Here is a 17,502-nt window from a genome sequence, read left to right on the forward strand (position 1 = left end):
CATGCCTCCAGGACTAGCTCCTCCAAGAAGTCCAAATGAGGTGTGGGAACAGTTTTACAGAGCCCTTAGACATCAACATTTCCCTGGGTAGCAGCCCAGACCAGGGACATCCACCAGGCATTTGGTGATAAGAGACCCCTGCTGCTTAAGGGCCATGGACCCATACATAGTCCCTGGTAGCAGCACAAGCCAGGACCCTCCCATGTTCCCAAGGTGGCATCATTGGCTACACATATCAGACTGTTCCTCATTACCATTGATCTCCAGTTCTTTCTCTATTCATTGTGCCCACATCCTTCTGTATCTCTTTCTCTTCCATTTCTCCACCATGTTAATGCTTTTCTTAGAGGTACCTGGTGTCTCTGCATATCTGGGGTGGGGTGGGGTCATTTCAGTTGTTCTATATCCTGCTCCTCCATTATGTCAGGCAAGGGAAGGTGTCATCTCAGGACATCTCAGGTGTGATCTGCCCCTAGCCCCAGGCCTGTGAAGCACCCAACTGGTGGTCATGTAAGGCTACCTCCCTGTCTAGACACCATAGTGCAGGTCTGGTAGTCATCTCAGTCTTGATCCTCAATCAGTCTGCCTGAGTGGTCCCATGTGAGGGTCATCTGTCTCAATCTTGCTCCTGCCGAGTATCCTTAGTCCCAAGCAGGTTTCTTTTAGTGTCTGGCTTGCTTTTGGTCCTGAAATCCATTGGCTCCTGGGACTATCTCAGGCAAGCTCCCTGGAATCAGACTTGTAGCTGTCACAGGCTCACTTTTTTCAAGAAATATTAGGTTACTAATCATTCAGATGTTCTTACTTACATTAGTATACTGAATGTTGACACAGCCTCTCTTCCCTCTGACATCTTGTGACAAACATTTGACACAGCAGCCACATCTGCAATGCTTCTAGGGACAAGCAGAAAATGTACTTAGTTCCCCTAGAACTTGGAAAACCCTAAAGAACATAGTTCTAGAATAACTTTTTTTAAAGTAGGAAACTGATAGGGATAGAGATATCAGGACAACGTATTTCTACGAACTTCAGTAAGAATGTGGATACTCTTCCCTCCCTTATTCACTCTCTTTTCTTTTCTTTTTTTCTTTTGGTTTTTTCGAGACAGGGTTTCTCTGTAGCCCTGGCTGTCCTGGAACTCACTTTGTAGACCAGGCTGGCCTCGAACTCAGAAATCCGCCTGCCTCTGCCTCCCGAGTGCTGGGATTAAAGGCGTGCGCCACCACGCCCAGCTCCTTATTCACTCTCTATTGCCTCCATCCCTACTTCCTTCTTCACACTTCTTATTCCACTCCTCATTTTTTTTAACATTTTGATATATTATCAATATATATAAAACTTTCCCCTGTTTAATGCATAGTTTTTGTTGGGTTTGGGGGTGTGTACATAAACCTATAATAAAATTATCACAATCAAGGTGCCAAATATACACACCATTTGCAAAAATTTACTGGTATTCTTTATAAACATGTTAGTATATGTTTCTTGAGCAAAATAATGAGTTTCACAATTCCATTTTCACATACATATATTGTATACTTGGCATTAACCCCAAATTACTCTCTGATATATTCTTCATCTCTTTCTAGTTCCCTTCCTCTTCTCAAATAGCTTTTTTTAAGCTTTCATGTCTCTCTCTCTTTTTTTTTTTTTTTAGTTTCTAAATACAAGACGATACATGTATTATTTACCATTGTGCTGTGCTTCTGCTTTATCTGTTCTTCTCTATTCTTATATATTTACCTGTTTGCTTGTGTTTGTTGGTAAGAACAGTATCTTCTTAACATGCTTAAATTACTCAGTACTTCATTGTCAGCTATATCTTAATAATGCCATACAAATACAAATCTAGAATGTCATTGACTACAACTGAAATTTTATAATTACTGAGAGTTGTTTTCTTATATCCCTTCCTCAACCCCAGGCAATGTCATAATTGCTAAAACAATGAGCAAAAATAAATCTTTCTTCCCTTAAATTGTTTCTGTGAGATAATTTTCACAGCATTGAGAAAAGTAATTCACATAATAACCCCATACAAAGGCCATATTACAATATGTTACAAAAAGTATGAACACATAAAGAACAGATTTCAATAAAAAAAATCAAATCTCCCAATAAAACCCCAAATTAAAGAAATTGTATAGAGCATCTTCAGAATATTTTACCTTGAATAGAGCAAGACAATGTTCAATGGTGCCTGCAAATTAAATAACTAAGACTCTTGGGTTATGGATCAACTAGTAATTATTTTTCCTGCTATATTTCTCCTCCCAGAGAAAGTATCTCCAAATTTCTTCAATTGAGCAAGAATAATTTTCAAATACTCATTTAGACATAATGCCAATTCTTTTAGGGGTACAAAATACCTAACACCTGAAAGAGTTGATTATCTTTTCAGTCAACTACATGGGTAATCACTGTTTTGGGCTTTTGACAGGGATTTCAACCATAAACTAAGATATCAAAGCTTGCCAATGACTGGTTGGCAGTGTACATTAGTTGTAAGAGACATTTAATTATTTATTAAGTACTAATTAGTTATGAAGCCAAATGTTTGAGAAAAAATAGGTGTTGCTACCATTATAAAGATGTTGAATGAAAGAAATGTTAGTTCAATGTTTTGTGGAATGACTAAGAAAATTGGCTTTTAAAACGTGCTCTAAGAGTCTGTTGCAAGTTCAATCTGAATTATAATCACTTAAATTATTTGCTTCATTGCATGTAATTTTTGTTAGTCACATATGTCTAAAAATATTTTTCATTCCTTTAAAATTTTCAAGATTTGTGGATTTTAGACTTAAACTTTTCAGTGTCTGTTATAACATTTTCCATTTTATCTTTTACTAATTTGGGTTTCTCTCTCTCTCTCTCTCTCTCTCTCTCTCTCTCTCTCTCTCTCTTTCTCTCTCTCTCTTCCATTTCTCAGTTAATGCGACTTAAGTTTTGTCAATCCTGCTAAATTTTCTAAGAAGCCATCTTTTATTTTTCATTGATCTTTATTTTTTCATTTCAATTTCATTAATTTCAACCATGATATAAATCATGCTTTTGGTTTCTTTTTTATATTTCCAAGGCCTTCCATAGTAACATTAGCTTTTTTATTGAGCTACATAGTTCCCCTTTACATCAGCATTTATTGCATCCCATAAATTGCGGTATATTTTGTTTTCTTTTTTATTAAACTGTATGAAGAAGGAATATTTTAATTTCCTTATTCATTTCTTCATTTACCTAATTTTCTTCCACTAGTATATTCTTTATTTATGGACTAGTAGTGTATAGGTTATGTACTCACTGTCTTTTCTATTGTCCTTGCTATCTAGCTATATTCCTTTGTGGACAGTTAGAACACAGGATGTCATTTCAGTTATACTAAATATGTTGAGACTGGCTTTGTGTTCTAATATGTGCTCAATTTGGGGGAAAGTTCTATGGGATGTTGAGAAGGAAGTATATTCTTTAATAATTGGGTAAAATATTCTGGAAATATTTGTAAGACTAATTTCATTTATTGTGCAATTCAACTCAAAAGTTTTTCCATTCAGTTTTTGTCTAAGGACTTTTCTATTAATGATAGTGAGAAATTGAAATAACCCCATGTCACTGTTGGTTCACTCTGTGCTTTTATATAATAGTGTCCTTTATAAAAATGTGTGCACCTGTATTCAGTATATAAGTGTTTTAAACTATAATGTTCCTCTTGATGGCTTTCTCCTTTAATCAATATGTAATTCCTCCTACTAGGTATTGTTTTAAGTTCAATTTACTAAATATTGGTATTTTTAAGCTAGCTTGTTATTCAGTGTATTTTGCTTCTACTAATACTTTTAATCTCTAGGTATTACTTGGGATTACTTGAGGTGAGAAGACTGTCATAAATCTGGATAATTTTAGGTCAGAAGACCCACTTTATATAGGAGCTCACAACTTCCGGTGGCAGCCCACATAAAAGACATAGAGAAAACAAGCTTTTGTGTTCCCTGCTTTCCCTCACTCTTTTTAGCTAGTTCCTCCATTGCATTACTGGGACATTTCTTCATTGGTATAGAACCTACCTCTTTGGCATTCCAATACAGACCAAAAGGCAGCTAAAACACACAGCTCTGTGCACTGCACAATTACCAGATTCTTTCCATCAGGAGACAGCTCTTGTTGGACTAGCCAAATCAGAGTCTGTAAGCCAATCTAAGAAATTATATATATATGTGTGTGTGTGTGTGTGTATGTATATATATGATATGTATGTGTTCATATATGCATTGATTCATTTATTCACCCATCTATCCTATCAGTTCTGCTTCTATAGAGCAATGGTTCGCAACCATGCTAATGTTATGGGAATCTTCCCTCATGTTGTGGTGACACCCAATCACAAAATTATTTTGTTGCTACTTCATAACCATAATTTTGCTATTATTATGAATCTCAGTGTAAATATCTGCTATGCAATCTCCAAAGGGTTTATGACCCACAGGTTGAGATCTACTGCTCTAGAGATCTTTTGAGTAATACATACTATGATACCAGGAATGAGTTTCAGCTGTGGCCCTGGTAGTCCAACAATGAAACATGGGAGACAGGTGTTGCAGTAAATCTCTCCAACCCAGATATGCCACTGCAATGAAAACACAACACAGTTAATATGATTACATGCTGTGAGCCTAGATTGGGCAGTTCTACCTCTACACTACCATCTTTCACAGCTTATGAGACTTCTTAGAACTTGAAGCTTCTCTAGGTGATGTGTTTCTTTTTCAATTTTCTTTTCTTCCTACTCCTTTGCATCCTCTCTCTCTTCTATTTTCTCCTTCTCTCTTCCACCTTCTGCTCCACCTTCCCTTTTATCTGCTCAATCATCAGCTCTCCTTTATTTTACAAATTATGGTGGGAAGAAGCTTTACTGGAAATCACCTGACTACTGACTCATTCCTTGGTTGAAGCCACTCACAGGAGAATGGAATTAACATCAAATATAATTAGCCCCAAATATAATTAACATCAAATAGAACTATCCACTACATTTCCCCCTTTCTGTCCAATTAAAAGACTTTTTATCTCAGATTTAATTGAACATAAGTATTATTATTTTGTAATTTGTAAGGTATAAGACACCTAACACCCAGTCATTCAACTTTGTTAATTAAACAGAACCTCTGTCATCCATCCTTACTTAAAAGACTTACAATTCTACATCTGGCTATGTCTTGGCTTTAGATTGAATGCTATCTGAAAACTATCCTCTCAAAACTGTTCCTCTCAAAGTAAAAAGCCTGGGTTGGCTAGTAGAAAATGTAGTTTTTCAACCCCATCAGAAATCCAAGAATGGCTGATATTAACTGAAAATACATAGGAAGCCTAAAACAACCTCCAAAATTTAGCCAATTTATAGAGACCACTGATCACCTGGACAGTCCCTTCCTACAACACATTGGAGCATCAGTCTACTGGCCAGGGTCATCTGACAGACTTAGAGAGACAGGAATATTAAGGACTAGCCTACTCTGACTCAGCAGAATCAAGCTGTCCTAACCTGTAATTGTGTCCTTTCTTTGGACAGTATTATGTCTGCAAATGGAATGAGGCAATTCTTGCCTAGTGGCTGGTTTCTACAACTGGATGTAACTCAAAGATGCTCAATTTCTCCTTTGAATCCAAGACAGGGAAAGCTGTCAGGAGCATACTGGTCTCAACAACAAGTGAATAAATAACATTAAAAGTTAAATTCTGTGGACTTCTGATGTTTTTGAAAACCAAATGGGACCTCATAAAATTACAAAGCTTCTCTAAAGCAAAGGACACCATCAATAAGACAAAAAGGCCACCAACAGACTGGGAAAGGATCTTTACCTATCCTAAATCAGATAGAAGACTAATATCTAATATATCTAATATATATATATATATATATATATATATATATAAACTGAAGAAGGTGGACTCCAGAAAATCAGATAACCCCATTAAAAAATAGGGCTCAGAACTAAACAAAGAATTCTCACCTGAGGAATACTGAATGGCTGAGAAGCACCAGAAAAAATGTTCAACATCCTTAATCATCAGGGAAATGCAAATCAAAACAGCCGTGAGATTCCACCTCACACCAGTCAGAATGGCTAAGATCAAAAATTCACGTGACAGCAGATGCTGGCTAGGATGTGGAGAAAGAGGAACACTCCTCCATTGCTGGTGGGATTGCAAGCTTTTACAACCACTCTGGAAATCAGTCTGGCAGTTCCTCAGAAAATTGGACATAGTACAACTGGAGGATCCCGCAATACCTGTCCTGGGCATATATGCAGAAGATGTTCCAACTGGCAAGAAAGACACATGCTCCACTGTCCACTGTTCATAGCAGCCTTATTTATAATAGTCAGAAGCTGGAAACAACCCAGATGCCCCTCAATAGAGGAATGGATACAGAAAATGTGGTACATTTACACAATGGAGTACTACTCAGTTATTAAAAAGAATGAATGTATAAAATTCCTAGGCAAATGGATAGACCTTGAGGGCATCATCCTGAGTGAGGTAACCCAATTACAAAAGAACTCACATGATATCTACTCACTGATAAGTGGATATTAGCNCAGAAACTTAGAATACCCAAGATACAAGATACAAAGCACATGAAACTCAAGAAGAACGATGACCAAAGTGTGGATACTTTGCCCCTTCTTAGAATTAGGAACAAAACACCCATAGAAGGAGTTACAGAGACAAAGTTTGGAGCTGAGACAAAAGAATGGACCATCTAGTGACTACCATCCCATAATCAGCTGCCAAATGCTGACACCATTGCATACACTAGCAAGACTTTGCTGAAAGGACCCTGATATAGCTGTCTCTTGTGAGACTAGGCTGGGGCCTAGCAAACACAGAAGTGGATGCTCACATTCAGGTATTGGATGGATCACAGGGCCCCCAGTGGAGGAGCTAGAGAAAGTATCCAAGGATCTAAAGGGATCTGCAACCCTATAGGTGGAACAACAATATGAATTAACCAGTATCCCCTGGAGCTCATGTCTCTAGGTGCATATTTATCAGAAGATGGCCTGGTTGGCCATCAGTGGAAAGAGAGGCCTATTGGTTGTGCAAACTTTATATGCCTCAGTACAGGGGAACACCAGGGCCAAGAAGTGGGAGTGGGTGGATAGGGGAGTGGGGGGATGGTATGGGGGACTTTTGGGATAGCATTGGAAATGTAAATGAGGAAAATACCCAATTTAAAAAAAAGAAATATATAAGAAAAGAAAAAAGAAAATCAACTATCTATGTGAAGTAATCTAGACTGTTGTCTGTTGAACTACTCTCAGCCATTTCTAATAAAAATAACTTAAAATACCCTAACAATAAACTCAGAGCCATGAATTTCCTATTTAGCCCTTAACTTACAGGCTTAAACATCTCAGATCTGTTTATAATAACAGTGATAGAAGGATTGTGTCTAAGCCTTGTACTTCAAAATTTTTAGTATCAAAGACAACCTATATTAGCCACAATTGATTCACACTTCTATTTTCCTTTTCCTTTCCTCTTTCCTTTCCTCTTTCCTTCTCTCTTTCCTCTTTCCTTTCCTCTCTATACGTGCTTATAAGAAGCAGCTTTTCAAACCAGGATTTAAACCCAAAATTCCCTGTGGAGCCCACATTAGACAGAATGTGTGTATCCCGTAAAACTTATTAGGGTACTCTCTACCTTGAGCCACAGACATTTATCTAATTAATCCCCATTATAATATCTATCTGTTATGCTCTCTACCTTGAGCCACAGACTTCTATTAATTACTACCTGTTCATAGCAGGTGATTATCACTGCTTTCTCTACTTAGAGTCAGTGACTAATATTCCCTATCTGGTTCTGGTGAAATTTTCCATCTTTAGGTACTAAATCTACTTATAAGAGACAGCTTGTCAAACCAGGATTTAAACCCAAAATTCCTTTTGTACCTTTGTCTCCCAATTATTTATTCACAAGGAGAAGCTGAGTGTAAAAAGATCTGAGTTGTCTGTGTTTCTGTTTGGAGATGGGGTTGGCAGGGTGGGGAGCGAGGATACAGGGAAGCAAACACAGAAAGGCTCTCTTGAGCATAGATGCCTCTCTGCTGTTCTCTGTAGACCCCTTAAGTCTAGCCAGCTTCAAATCCATACTGCTGAATTGAAATCAATACATTGGGCACCATTTTGTTGTGGTAAATCTCTCCAACCCAGATATGCCCCAGCAAGGAAAACACAATACAGTTAATATGCTTAGATGCTATGCGACTAGATTGGGCAGTTCTACCACTACACTACCATCTTCCACAGCTTATGAGACCCCTTAGAACTTGAAGTTTCTCCAGGCTATGTGCTTCTCCGTTTTTCTTCTTTTTCTTCCTACTCAGCATCTTCTCTCTCTCTTCCACCTTCTGCTCCACCTTCCCTTTTATCTGCCCAATCATCAGCTCTCCTTTATTTTACAAATTAAGGTGGGAAGCAACTTTACAGAAAATCACCTGAGTGCTGACTCATTCCTTGTTTGCAACCACTCACCACAGGAGAATGGAATTAACATCAAATATAATTAGCCCCAGGGCTATCCACAACAGACAGGTCCCTATTTCTATATTTAGCTGAGGCATTTTTAGCACTTGTTTGCTTTTAGTGGTGGGAGACTAAGTTTTCTTCAGGCATGTGGCCTTTGGTAGATTTACCACTATACAGGCCAGGCTCCACATCCAAGATTACTTAGGCAACATAAATTGGACTTGATGGGAGAAAAATAATCAGTTTGGTGGTTAGAAAAGTGAGGATAGATCTGGGATGAGCTGAGGGGTAAATATGACCCAAATAATTTTTATGTAATTTTCAGAGATGTAATAAAATATTAAAAATCAAGTTAACTTTAAATTATGTAGCAAATTCTTGTTTAAGGAGATAACCTTTCATTTGTAATTTTACTAAAAATTAAAACATGATGTCATATGCCTATAACAATATGGTAAATTTTCCTACATCGGTTTAAGAAAATGCATGAGTAATAAAAATATTAAAAATAAAAAAAAAAAAGAATGAGACCAAAGTGTAAAAAAAAAAAAAAAAAAAAAAAAAATGCATGAGTAAGTTTCTTATAAATACAAATCAGTATCTATTCATTATTATAGCTCCACCTATGTTTAATATATTAGATAATGGATTTGTAAAACTATGACACATATTTATTTATCAGATATATTTGAATGATAAAAATTGCTCATTCAGCAAGTATTTATTGATTATATCTTACAGTTTGAATAGTACACAGTATACTGGATGCAAAAGGAAAACATACAAACACAACTCTCACCAGCGTACAGATTAATGTTAGAGACAGAAAATTCAAAATGATAAGTGTTAAACATCAGAAAAGAATAACAGAATTAATAATAAATACTAAGTGACTATAACTGAAACAATGTGTTAATTAGAGTGGGACTTCTTTCTTAGAATTTGCCAATTAAGAAAAAGTTAGGCATCGTGACTAAAAAAGTAGTGGACAGGGTGCATCATTTAAGAGATTTTCATAACTACATGGTATTTTCTTTAAAAACACATTTTGAACTGATGTTTATTCATTCATGTGCCTACCTAAATAAACTCATGTAATCTTGGAGAATAAAAGAATGTACACAGAAAGATTTTTGCATCACTCTCTGTTATGGCGAGTCAAGAGATGTTAGAGATGTCTAGAAAAAATATGTTGTCCTTCCTTTGTGGATGCATATAGTATGAATAACACTTAAGCCAAGGATTTTACAAATAAATCATTCAGGGTTACATCTTTTGATGAAAGCCATCTTATAATAAAGACAAACTAGGTTTATTTCTGTTTATGATTACAGCACTGTTCCTCAAGAGTTAGACTATACCCCATATGTAACTCTATCTATAAAGGGTTCTCTGTACTGCCTATTCCAGGAAATGCTAAACATGGCCTTATTTCAAAATGTTACTATTCCTACCTGCTATTATGACCACCTTGTTATGACTACCTTATGGCACATTGCAATCATGTGTTTGTTTCAGAATGTTTTTATGACCAACTTATTATGTTTATCCTTTCCTTGAATAACCCTAACTATCTGCCAGTCAAATCCCTTATTTGGAAACACCTTATCCCTGAGTTACAAAAGCCCTTATCTTTCTCTTGTCCAATGCTGATCCCTTAAACCCTGACTTTGGAGGAGGCAGCCCAAGTACTCAAATAAAAACGCTTGCTTTAGTTAATTTGTCCATGATGTTTGGGGTCAGTTGTTTTTCTTCTCACAACTTTTGGAGTAACAATACAAACTGGATGATGATCCTAAAAGGCAGAGACTTACTGTTTTATCTTTTAATACTAACCACCCATACAAAGTTTGGCTATGTGCAGTAAAATGCACCAAGTAGTAACCTTGGTTTCTGTTGCTTATGTTCTTGTGCTTGCCTCTCACCATCTGGTTATCTCTAGTGGTACTCACTCTCTCTTTCTGAAACCTGTTCCTCCTGTTACCTTGGTTGTGTCAGAATTCTACAAAGTCCAGCTGTCTCTGTGATCCTGTGATCCCTATGATCCAAAGATCCTGAGTGTAAGAGCTCCTGGGAGTCAAGTTGCCGTTGGGATCCTGAAATCCTGGTGTGACTAAACTCCTGAGATCCTGTGATCCTATGATCCTATGATACTGGGCTCCTTGCAGAGCTAGCGCCCAAGGTCTGCTTACACACCTGCTCAGACCTGAAGGAACCCATACCACTGGTGGGGTGGGGGTTCCTGTGTCCCTGGATCCCTGGGGATCCCAGTTACTCCTGTTTTGGGGTGGGTGTTGTGGCGTTGTTGGGCATCAATATGAGAAGAGGCCCTTGGTCGCTCGATGCCCCATTGTAGGGAAATGCAAGTGCAGGAAGGCAGGGGGTGGGTGGGTGGGGTTACACCCTCATAGAAGCAGTAGGAGGGGGGATGTGATATGGCGTTTCTGGGAGGGAGGGGATCAGAAAGGGGATAACACTTGAAATGTAAATAAAGCCGAGCAGTGGTCACACATGCCTTTAATCCCAGCACTTGGGAGGTAGAGCCAGGCAGATTTCTGAGTTCGGGGCTAGCCTGGTCTACAACGTGAGTTCCAAGACAGCCAGGACTACACAGAGTGTGCATCAATAAGTTATTTGTGCAATACTAAGTAGCTTGGTAAAGAGGAGAGTTTATCTATAAAATGTCACCAAAAGTCAAATTTTTCTAGTGGATTTCTTTCACAGGAATGGAAACCTGGGTCCTTTTCTTTTTATTTGCTTTTTCTATTACCATTTAGGAAGATATAAAATGTACAGCTGTTCTCCTCTTACACTGTCAGAGTGATTTGGCTTTCCTCTGTGGATTTGTCAAGAGAGACTATGCTTTTCTTGATTACCATTAATAGCAATGTTACACATGTACATCAACTATGAATGAATCCCAACTGTTTTCAATAGGTCTGTGCAAGGGAATGGGGAAAAAAAAAAGATTGCTACCAAGGGAAGGAGACATCCAGTTTTATGCTGTTAGCTCCTATGGATATTCATATTCTTTTTGACTTTTAAAAAATATAGCTAAAACTCTTCAGGGTATGAATAAGGTATTAAATGGCAATCGCTTTAAGACTGATTTTAACTTGAATTTTTTAATCACAAATTTTGAAACATGCTAACAATGAAAACTTTTATGACTATCTTTGGTTAAGAAAATTCCATTTAATTTGATATTGGCTATAGGATAGGTATCAATTGCCTTTATTATGTTTTGGTCTGTCCCTGGATCCATAATCTCTCTAAGACTTTTATCATAAAGGGGTGTTGGATGTGTCAAATGCTTTTTAGCATCTAATGAGATGATTATGTGATTTCTTTGTTTATATGGGAGGGGAAACAGCAATCCATATGATTGTGGGACATAAGAATTAATTTAAAATTAAAACGAATAAAATTGGATGGTAAGTGAGGTAGGAAGTATCCTTGAGAAACTAGAGATGGTAAAAACATAAAATATATAAAATGTTTCAATACATTTTTCAGAATTCTAATAGATTAAAAATTTCTAGTCTCTTATGTCAAGTTTAATATTCGTTCATCTGAGCACAGGCAAACATTTATCTTTTAAATTTGAATATTCCAAATCTGATATGGTGATCTACATTACAATCTCAGGGCAAAGTAGGAAGAAACAGGCAGATCCCTGAATCTCAAAGACCAGCCAGCCTCACTAGGAGTAACAACTGCAGTTAACAACCGACCCTGAATACATAGACTCATATAAGCACACATAAGAAAGAGAAAATTTTAGGTCTCTTACAATGAGGTGGTTGTGAGTTTCAAAAATTGCAACAAAAATGAGATTTAGTTTGTGAATTTAAATTGTTTTTCATTGTTAACATTATGGGTTTACTATCACAAATGAATAGATGTATGCCAAATAAATTTGAAATGGAAGATTTTTGAAGGTATCATTACTTTAAATTTTCTTCTAAATAAAGTTTTCTTTTATCTAATCATTTAACATAGAAATAATGAATATCCAAATCAAAATAGTTTGTAATATATTAATATAAAATTTTAGGTGAAAATGAAAAACACACATATTCCTTTGAACATGTAATTGGATTTATTTTCCACAAAGGTACATCAGACTTCTCAATAATTAAATTATGCAGTAGTCTTCCTTGAGAACAAGGTAGTTTTATTTATTTCATGTAAACAATAATTTACAATGATGTAATATCATTGCCGTGTTTGTAAACTTATGAAATTTCTAACAAATAATAATAATGATAACTATTATTTCTCATAGAGATTATCATGAAAATATGCAAACCCTTAAAAATGATTATTTAACCATCACATGCTTAAATAGTGTTTTTAAATCTGTGTTTGTTAAATAAAACTCTTGCAGGAGAAAATCATTTTCTGTTTTCTATTAACTACATGAAAGAAAGGTAAACTCAATATGCTTTCATATATATTTCTTAAGAACTCACAGATGAACACATTTAGTGATTAAATTACTAAACCACAAAATAACAAACAGGTGGTAACAATGTTAATAAGGAGATTGAAACTATTAGAGAGAAGCTAATGCATACTAATTTTCTTTTCTTTTATTTGTATCTTTTGCTTTATTTATTTGATCTTTTATGCATTAGGACCCTATTGATCCTACTACCGTGGCTCTGCAATACATCCTTTTTATTGGATATTTTCTTTATTGACATTTCGAATGTCATCCTCTTTTCTGGTCACCCCTCCGACAACCCCGTATTCCATCTCTCCACCACCTAGCACCCCCACCCCACCCCCAGCTCACCAACCCTCCCACCCCTGTTTCCCTGTCCTGGCATTCATCTACACTGGGGCATCTAGCCTTCACAGGGCCAAGGGCCTCTCCACTCATTGACAAGGCCATCCTCTGCTACATATGTGGCTGGAGCCATGGTTCCATCCATGTGTACTCTTTGGTTGGTAGTTTAGTCCCTGAGAGCTCTGGGGATACTGGTTGATTCATATTGTTGCTCCTCCTATGGGGCTGCAAACCCCTTCAGCTCCTTGGGTCCTTTCTCTAGCTCCACCATTGCGAACCCCGTGCTCAGTCCAATAGTTGGCTGAGAGTATCCACCTCTGTATTTGTCAGGCACTGGCAGAGCCTCTCAGGAGACAGCTATATCAGGCTCCTGTCAGCATTTATTGGCATCCACAATAGTTTCTGTATAAGGGATGGATCCCCAGGTGGGGCAGTCTCTGAATGGCCTTTCCTTCAGTCTCTGCTCTACACTTTGTCTCTGTATCTCCTCCCATGGGCATTTTGTCCCCCTTCTAAGAAGGACCAAAGTAGTCAGTATAAAAAAAAAAAAAAAAACACATTTTTGTCCTTTGCCCCTCAGGCCATGTGAAAATGAAGTAAATTGGAATCAAAGATAGGGTCCTAAATAAATTGAGCCTCTTTAAATCTGAATTTCACCCTACTATCACCTGATTATCATCCATGTAGAACTGTGTGGAATAAATGTGTTGTTTATACATCATTCAATGTTAAATACTGTTTTATATCAGGAATAATGGATCATCTAGAAATTAAAGTTACTAAGTTAATTTGTCTGTTGCAATTGAGTTTGGTAGTGGTGGAAGTGGTATTGCAAGCAAATAAATCTATTAGGCAGCATACGTTTTAAAATTAATGTCTTATAAGAACAGGTTCACTATCATTAATGTGTAAAAGTTATGAAAAAATATCATATACAGATGGTACAGCATATCACTGGCCAAGGTTTCCTCCACATGGAAAAGGAATTATAGTTAGATATTGCTTTTTTTTAATACTTGATTCCCAATCGAGAACTTAGGTTCAACATTTTAGTAGTCTGGCATAATTTCATTTATGTCTGGCTGTATGAAGTTTTCTGTGAAGCATTAAGAAAATGTTTAGACTTAGTTAAAATGGATTTCAGTAACTTGGTTGCATTAATGCCAGGAGTGAAGGAACATAACACAACATACCAATTATCTAGCCACATTTTGTCTGCGACATTCAAAAGAGATTTGCTGTAACTTAAAATATTAAACATCATTTAACTTAATTTACTTAATAATATTAAATTGTAAGTGTTAATTCTATCCATAGTATAGATCCATTAAAATATACTGCTGTGTTTCATCAAGTTGAACATGCACCTTTTTTTGAAATAAGGTAATGATGTCTTTATGGTACAAGTTGTGATTATAACTAACTATCCATACAGCTTATGTTTGTATTACATTTTCAGAAAAAACAATACTATAATTTCCTTGTGTTCCTTTTCCAGGAACTTATATTTCTTTTCTTTCCTCTACATGCTCTAAGTATTTTAGAGTAGTGGGTCTTAATCTTATTTGATGGTTCTTCTAGTCCATATTTCATGCTCTATCCCTCAAAATGTATTCATTGCCAACATGAATTCCACACTTTGGAATTCTTTCAACAGTGGGAATTAATATACATTATACATACTTGTTCTATTATATTCTATTTTTCTTGGAAGAACATCTTCAATTTTTAAGGTGCTGCCCAGAAATGTATTTTCTCAAAATACATGACAAGACAGTAAGTTTGCATACTTTCAGAAGCTTAATCTCTTGACACTGATGTAAAAGAACTGTTAGAATCTGTCATGATTCTAACTAAATTATTCTAAAGTTTATAAGAAAGATAACCCTCACTGTGAGGATTCTTCAATCATGTTGCAGTGTGCTGAAACACTTTAAGAAAAGCAAAAGATCTAAAGAAATGTTTAAATAAGAAGGTTTCTTGATGTCTAGTGGAGTGTGGACTCACATAATAGATAGCACTTGACCTGAGTACTGTATAATGACTGTTGATCTCTTGGTTCAGACAGAATGGAAGAGGAAAGAGCAGGTCATAAGACAATAACTCAAAGTGGCATATGTAATCTGCCCAGTGAGACATTTACATCAATTATAAAAGTATTAAATATCCTCTACCATGATAAATCTTGATGCAGTCAAAAAGGCAAGACTAGAGGTAAAAGACCACTGTGCTAAAATTAAAATGACGTGATATTACAAAATAGAATTATTTCTCAAGCACATTATACTGAGTCTATCAACATATTACTGGTGTAAAGTACACAGGAACGAGAATAGTTAAGTTAATGCCTTTTGTACTGTTGAAAATGTTTGCAACTATGGAGAAAACTAATGTGTCTGAACGAAACTTTGCTTTCAGAAAACTACAATAAAAATGAAGTCACTCAAAGGATAAATGAGTAGAAAGAAATACAATAATTCTTACATCAGAAATACAACATGATAGCTTTATTGTCGAAAACTTTTGTTTGATTACCAGCAACAATCTTTCCTCCTTTCTACCTTACACTCTGTCTGCTAATGCTGATATGTATAGATGATGTGCATCAGCTCAAATAGTATCTGCCAAAGTTTGGGCAGAGAAGGAAGAGGCTATAAGTTACCTCCTTCTTTCTTGTCAGGCTACATCATCTCAGCTGTCCATCTTAAGAAAAGGACACTATTTCTCTCTGAGGTTTCAGTTCTCCTCTGTCTGCTTATATATTTTGAAAAACATTCCACCTTTCTGCCTATCTGGGCTTAGTGCTGTTGAGAGCTCAGGAATTTCTATTTCAGGGTATCTGCTCTATCCTGCAATTTTTATCCCTTTATAAAAAAAATCCTTGAAGAATCTTCATTTGACTATACTGTGTATTTCCTACTGGGATACTTACTGTTGCAAAATTCAAGATTTTTCTCCATGACTGGGATAAATATTTATTCTGTATCTACTTTATGTAAGCTTTCTCCTCTATGTTGGAATGAAGCCTGGAATTAAATTTAAAAATCCTAAAGAATTTTTAGCCTAGGAAAAGCATAGCACAGAATACACAGAATGAAGCTCTGGCAATTTGACCCTTTTCTATTTAAGGGTCCTGTCAAATTATAGTATATAAATTTAAAATATAATGAGAGAGAGAGAGAGAACTATTATTAGACACACATGTCCAAACTGTTTCTAAAAGAAAGAATAAGATTGCTTCCCATATCAAACTGTACTATACTACAAGGAGCATAGCACAGCAATAAGGTTAGTGGTAGTAATAACACCCACCCAAATATCTCAGAGCCAGCACAGTGCCATCTCACAAAATAATGTGATCTTGCCTTGGGATATTTCACTCAAATTCCAGTGATTTTGAGAAGAAAAGTCTACCTCAGCATAGATAAAATTCTCATAAATTTTCAGCTGTTACAATACTAACCCCAAAGACTTGATACTAAATACCTTATAATAAATTTTGATGTCTCAAAAGAATGAAATCTCTACAGTCTAAAATAACCCAAAGACAAACTCAAATGGTTAAAATCCAGAATGCTTAAATGCTGAAAACTGTGTCCCTCCTTAAAAATAAAATTATACAGCAGAATTAAGGAGGATTCTTTCGTTTGTAGTTTCATGTGGGATATTTAAATCATTTTAGGTGGAGTGAGTGCTTAGAAACTTTCTAAAGAGTAAGTTGAACTCTTATATGCTTATGTGAATTTTAGGATGGCTTTATTTTTCTATGAGAAATATCACTAGAAGTTTTGAGTGAGAGGACATTTAGGATGGGATCTCATTATGAAACCCTTGCTAAGATTTTGCTGAAAGGACCCAGATATAGCTGTCTCTTGTGATACTATGCCAGGGCCTAGCAAACACAGAAGTGGATGCTCACAGTCAGCTATTGAATGGATCATAGGGCCCCCAATGGAGGAGCTAGAGAAAGTACCCAAGGAGCTAAAGGGTTCTGCAACCCTATAGGTGGAACAACAATATGAACCAACTAGTACCACCGAGCTCTTGTCTCTAGCTGCATATGTATCAAAAGATGGCCTAATAGGCCATCACTTGAAAGAGAGGCCCATTGGACTTACAAACTTTATATGCCCCAGTACAGGGGAATGCCAGGGCCAAAAAGGGGGAGTGGGTGGGTAG

The 17,502-nt window shown here is 36.4% G+C and overlaps 1 non-coding gene across 1 annotated transcript; it reads right to left on the reverse strand.

Annotated features, from left to right (window-relative positions):
- Positions 1–771: 771 nt before the first annotated feature.
- On the reverse strand, positions 772–907 carry LOC115030194. Its single transcript, XR_003835813.1, has one exon. It is a non-coding gene; the product is annotated as a small nucleolar RNA SNORA17 (small nucleolar RNA).
- Between the last annotated feature and the right edge of the window lie 16,595 nt (positions 908–17,502).

The sequence above is a fragment of the Mus caroli genome, chromosome X (genome assembly GCF_900094665.2).
Source record: "Mus caroli chromosome X, CAROLI_EIJ_v1.1, whole genome shotgun sequence".
Lineage (NCBI taxonomy): Eukaryota > Metazoa > Chordata > Mammalia > Rodentia > Muridae > Mus > Mus caroli.